This window comes from Castor canadensis, chromosome 10, assembly GCF_047511655.1.
Source record: "Castor canadensis chromosome 10, mCasCan1.hap1v2, whole genome shotgun sequence".
In the NCBI taxonomy this organism is placed as follows: Eukaryota; Metazoa; Chordata; class Mammalia; order Rodentia; family Castoridae; genus Castor; species Castor canadensis.
This window is the reverse complement of record NC_133395.1, coordinates 15,823,410-15,828,909: the sequence shown is the minus strand read 5'-3', so window position 1 is coordinate 15,828,909 and position 5,500 is coordinate 15,823,410. Positions and strand designations below refer to the sequence as shown.

General features: G+C 48.8%; 1 long non-coding RNA gene across 1 annotated transcript; it reads right to left on the bottom strand.

Annotated features, from left to right (window-relative positions):
• Positions 1–1,234: 1,234 nt before the first annotated feature.
• On the bottom strand, positions 1,235–2,441 carry LOC141411581 (uncharacterized). The gene is made up of 3 exons (XR_012436420.1): positions 2,252–2,441; positions 1,906–2,071; positions 1,235–1,706 (listed from the first exon to the last, which is right to left on the bottom strand). It is a non-coding gene; the product is annotated as an uncharacterized lncRNA (long non-coding RNA).
• Positions 2,442–5,500: the final 3,059 nt, after the last annotated feature.

Sequence of the window (5,500 nt, the reverse complement as noted above, 5' to 3'; positions counted from 1 at the left end):
GCTCTGTTGTTTTGGGCCTGTGGCAGCAGATCATGGTGGGAATGCATGGTGGGGCAAAACTGCTCATCTAGCAGGGTACTGGTGGCTCACACCTGTAATCTTAGCTACTTGGGAGGTTGAGATCAAGACAATCACTGTTTGAGGCCAGCCCCAGGAGACCCCATCTCCAAAATAGCCAGAGCAGAATGGATTGAGGGTATAGCTCAAGAGGCAAAGTACCTGCTTTGCAAGTATGAAGCCCTGAATTCAAACCCCAGTTCCACCAAAAATAAATAAATATATAAATAAAAAATGCTCACCTAATGGCCAGGAAGCAAAAAGAGAAAGAAAAGGTCTGGATCCCACAATTTCCTTTGAAGATACACCCTCAATGGCCTGAAGACTTCCTGTGAGGCCTCACTTCTTAAGTATTCAACCACCGCCCAGAAGTACTACACTGGGGACCAAACCTGTACTACATGAGCCTTTGGGGGACACTTAGCATCTAAACGTTAGCAGCTGTCACGCTGTATTTTGCTGAGACAATCAGAGATGGATATGTAGAGCTGTAGAGATGGAATCTCTGTTGGCCAGAATGAGTACAACCCCCTGTTAATCCATGGTGGAGTGAGATTTGGGGACTGACATCCCTTGCAGCTGCTCCTTGCTCCTAGTGACTTAAGATCTATACTGCCAGTTACCAAATTTATGACTGACAGTAAGTGGTTTCCTATGGACACTGTTACAAAAATGTCAGAAGACAATTACAGCTTGTTTAAAGACAGGAGAATAGTAAATGGATTCTTATCTTTCTTGATGTAAAACTTGGTAAGAGGCTGGAGAGAGGGGAAGCAGGAAAGGAGAAAGACAAAAAGCAAGTGGTGGGAGAGCAGAAAAATCCTGTGAGTGTGGCGCCCTCGCAGTCAAGTTTCCAGGAAGAGACAGAGAGAGAGCGATCCACTCCATCCCATGCAGCTGGTAGAAGGAGTGAGATGAGAACTTACCATTGGATTTGGTGACAGGGATGTCACTGCGGACCTGGGTCATAGCAGGTATTGGTGGAATAGTGCTTTGGAAGAACAAACCCTCACCAGAGCAGGTTTAAGAAAGAAGAGGAAACAGGAATTAGAGAGAGAATATAGAAATCTTTCCATTTTTTAAGGCATTCGCTATAAAGGAGAGCAGAGAGGTGGAGTGGTAGCTGAGAGGGGCAGTGGGGTCCTGAAAGTTTTTTTTTTTTTTTTTGGTTGCTCTTTTGTTTTTTTAAGGAAGAAACTTTTTTTTTTTTTAATGCTGATGAAAATGTTACAGTAGGGAAGGAAAATTCCGATGGTGCAAGAGAAAGGGAAGAGAATTTTCTGGAGCCATGCCCTTGTGCACATCACAAGGTATATTAGTTATCTCTTGCTGCATACCAATTCACCCCAAAACTTAATGGCTTAAAATAACAACCATTGATTATCTCCTGGTTCTGTTGGTTAGGAATCTAGGAGTCTTGTTGGGTGACTGTGGCTAACAGTCACTCTCCAGGTTGCAATCAAGGTGTCAGCCTGGACTGCAGTCATCTCAAGGCTGGACTGGGAGAGGGCTCACTTCCATGTCATTTGCTCTTCTGTCATCAATCTCAGATCTTTGCTGGACTTTGGCCAGAAATGTAAGTTCCTTGTCTTATGGGTCTCTCCATAGAGCAGCTCACAAAATGGCAGTTGGTTTCCCTGTAGTAAGAACTGAGAAAAAAGAGGGGGGAGTTGGGGAGCAAGTCATTATTTATATAACTTATATGTCTGGAAAGTGACATCACTTCGTCATATTCTGTCTGTTAAAATTGAGTCATTAGATCCAGCTCACATTCAAGAGAAGAGGTTTACTAAAAGGCGTGAACTGCAGGAGGTGGGATCCTTGGAAGTCATCTTGGAGGCTGCTTACCAGAGAGGGCATGAGGTCTAGTACCAAGTAAAGAGGTTGGCTCTTGCTGGGAGCAGGACTTGTCCCTCTGTTGTCACAGGGAGAAGGCAGCATTTGAGGTACCCAAAGGCTCAGAGGTGGGTAGCTGAGTGGTTGGTGAAGGTGTTTGCTGATTAGCACTGAGTACCTTGGAGAATGACAGGAGATGACAGTAGTAACCAGGACTTCTATTCCTTTGTTCTTCTGTTATATCCTTCAGCATAGCCAGGATTGAAATCCAGTGACACAAAGCTCTGTAGCCTCTCAAATACTTAACATAAAAAAATCTGGGGCATCCCACCAGGGTTTACTAACACTTGTTACTTACCTGGACTACAAAAATGTCAGAGCTGCTGGGGAGGTAGCTCAGTGGTAGGGTACTTGCCTAGCATGCTCAAAGCCCTAGGTTTCATCTCCAGCTCTGCAAAAGAAAAAAAAAATGTCAGAAGATTCACAAGGGGCTCTCACCAGGAGAAGGCATGGAGGAAAAGCAAACAACAGGTGGGGTATCATCTGAGGACTCCGAACACCATCTGGGTTTTCATGCATGGGTTTCTCTCTCCTTTCAAACTTCACCTTAAGCCAAAAGCCTTTGACTTTGAAGGTTTATGACTAAAAGGCAAGAGGCTTTTTGGTGGCTTGTTTTGTGAGAGAAGAGAACTGGTATGAACTTTTTTCCTTCTCTCCACCAACAGTGTCCATCTGCCTACAGTCATGGGATGGATTTTCAGCATGGAGAGTGACCCCACACTGAAACAGCAAATTATCAAGGAGTTTGGGTTTTGATCGTCAAGGGTGTCATGGAAAATCTTATTGGTAAAATTGGGAAAGGACATTTCCTCAAATCTGTACTGAGAGGTCACAAGGTTAAAGAGGTCAGGCTCCGAAATGTGATGGAAATGGTCTGGAATCCCCCCCATACCACTCACTTAATGAACAACTTTGGGAAAACCCTCCCCACATATAAATGTGAATTATTCTTCTGCAGATTCAGGTTGGGCCATGGCTTCCAGGGGGCACCATCCACTGCACACACAGTGCATTAAGAAGGATTTTTGTGGGTACTCAGAATAGCAGTTAGCATTGTGGACTCATCCTTATCCCCAAACAAACTTAGAGGTGACTGCCTTGATGTTATAGCAGCGACATTTCTCCCCCACATGTTTAGTTCAACTCTGCCTCCAGTTTTATAGTCCAGATCCTCCATGTCTTCTCAGCTCAGACCTGGCCATCTCAGGAGACAGCACTTTCCCAACAGAAAAGCTCGCCTCAGTCAGCAGAACCATCTGGAACTCTCCAGATCTCCTTTCCAGGCTTTTCCTAGGCTCTTAGGACTGTCATTCCTTGTCTTCATGCAAAAGCAAAAGCTCCCAATGTGATTGGAATTCATCTTGGAAGACCACCCAGAATCTAGACTGACATGACCTACTGGGTAAAGATGTCTCAAGCTCACCCTGGGTTTCAGGGAACACTATTCGAGAAAACCTTGGACCACTGTGGGTTCTGAGTCAAAACTTGGTCTCCATCTGACCTTGGACATGTGCTGGACAAAAATCTCTAAGTATCCCCCTTGCTCTGGCAGGAACTCATCCCACCCACCAAGCAATCTGAGCAGAGGTGCACCTTTTGCAAAGAGCACTCCAGCTTCCCAGCACTGCTCTGCAACCTGCGAGGACACCAGGACACCGTCCCAGCGGGCAGTCCTAGGAAACAGACTTCCCTCCTCCGTATGGCAAGGGTCAACATCAGTAGGATGTGTGGCCATGAGTTTTAGTCACAGTGGAAGTCTGAAGGCTTGAAGAAGGCCTCCAGGCCTCGCTTGTCCCGTGAGGCCTGGGTAAGCCAAGTCTTCCCCTGGCTGAGACTCCAAGTTGAGTTGGGGCTGGGGGAGCACCTGAAGCAGCCCAGGACTGTCACCCAGTTTGTACAGTTTGTACAGGCTGTTGAAGCTACAGAGGCCTACATGTCCACTTAGCCATGCCACTTCCCATGGGCTCCAAATATCAAGACAGCTTTCAGGGAGACTGAGTCACAAAGATGGCTTTTCCCAGCAGAAGATGGCAAGGGCTTTGAAAGCGTAATGGGTGGACGATTTTTCCCTGTCTCCATGGACCGGGACAAACGCCTGCGGTGAGCACAGCCCTCTCCCAGGAAACCTTTTCTTTCCCACTGGAGCTGGAAACAAGCTCCCGGTTTGCCTTAAAGGGTCGGATTAGACTTCCCAGAAAAGAAAGAGGACTTCTCTTGCACACTCCCCAGATTCTCAAGGTCTGCCTCTCTGTCACAGAAGTCCAGACAGCTTTCTAGAAAGAAAAGAAGCGGTATCGGAAGACCGAGGATTGGGTGTGTGCAGATCTGACCACTTGCCGCCCCCGGGGTGCGTGTGCTGGGTGTGGGGCGCACAGAGACTCAGCGCGGGGTCAGACGGACGCTCCGCGAAGCGGGAAAGAACACCGAGCGACCAGGCAGTGCCCGATCCCTGTCCCCAGCGAGGTTAAGGGAGCGGGTGGACGCAGCCGCGGGCTCATGTTTATTCACGCGACCCTAAACAGCCGGATTCCAATACATATTAATCAACCGCTCTAACTACTTCCTCGAGCCTAAGTTTTTGTTTTCCTGCAGGAGAAAACTGGGAAGAACATCAATCCGGGCTGGAAGAGCAAGGAAGCCTTTCCTTCCGTGTAGCCCAAAGTTGGGGCGGTGGCTGCAAAGGAGAGTTGGCACAATATTCAGACATTCAGTCCTGGAGCTGAGCACAAGCTCCTAGGTTGTCTTGCGTCTGCCACGGGCTGGTTAGACTTCCTGGGAAGGAAAGAGCCCCTCAGTTGCACCTCCCTTCCTCCCCAAGTCCTATCAGAATTCTGAGTTATTTTTCTCCAAAGTCCCCCTCGAGTCAGATACACTTCAGGCTGCACTGTGGCTCTGCAGGGGTTAAATTCGTGGGAGAGAGGCTGGCCCCAATCTCAGAGACTCCTCTTTCTAATGTGGTTCTAGCCCTGGGGTGGGGGTCTGCAAGACGTTCCCTCGCTTCTGGGTCCCTCCTTTCCACGCGGATCCTGCCAGAGCCCGCGTGACCGTCGCCTCCCACTCCCCTCTCTTCCCCGCGGCGCCTGCCCCAACTCCCAGGGCCCAAGGGGCAGGAGCCTGGCGGAGGGGTCAGAGCTGGCTGGGGACGAGAGGGAGGGGTTCTGAAGCTGGGGGTTCCTGAGGGCTGGGGTCCTCCACCTGCTCTAGAGGTTCCGTGGGTCCCGCGGCTCCTCTGCCCTCCGCGGCGCCTTCCCAGGTGAACCTGAAAGTGTGTGCTGTTTCAAGTCTATTCTTTTTCTACTTGTCGGTGCGATTCTTTTCTTTTCTTCTCTGCTCCTTCCTTTCTCTCCATTTTGCCATGCACTCACTTTCCCCATGTTGTCCTGAAGTTCTCCATACCCTCTCCCAGGCTCTGGGAGCCTCTTGGGCTCCTCTTCATCCGGCGGATGTGTGCAGAGTGAGGCCATCCAAACAGTCCAAACAGTCCAATCAGTCCACGACCATCCAAACAGTCCAATTTAAAATAACATCCTTACTACAAAGTTATCGA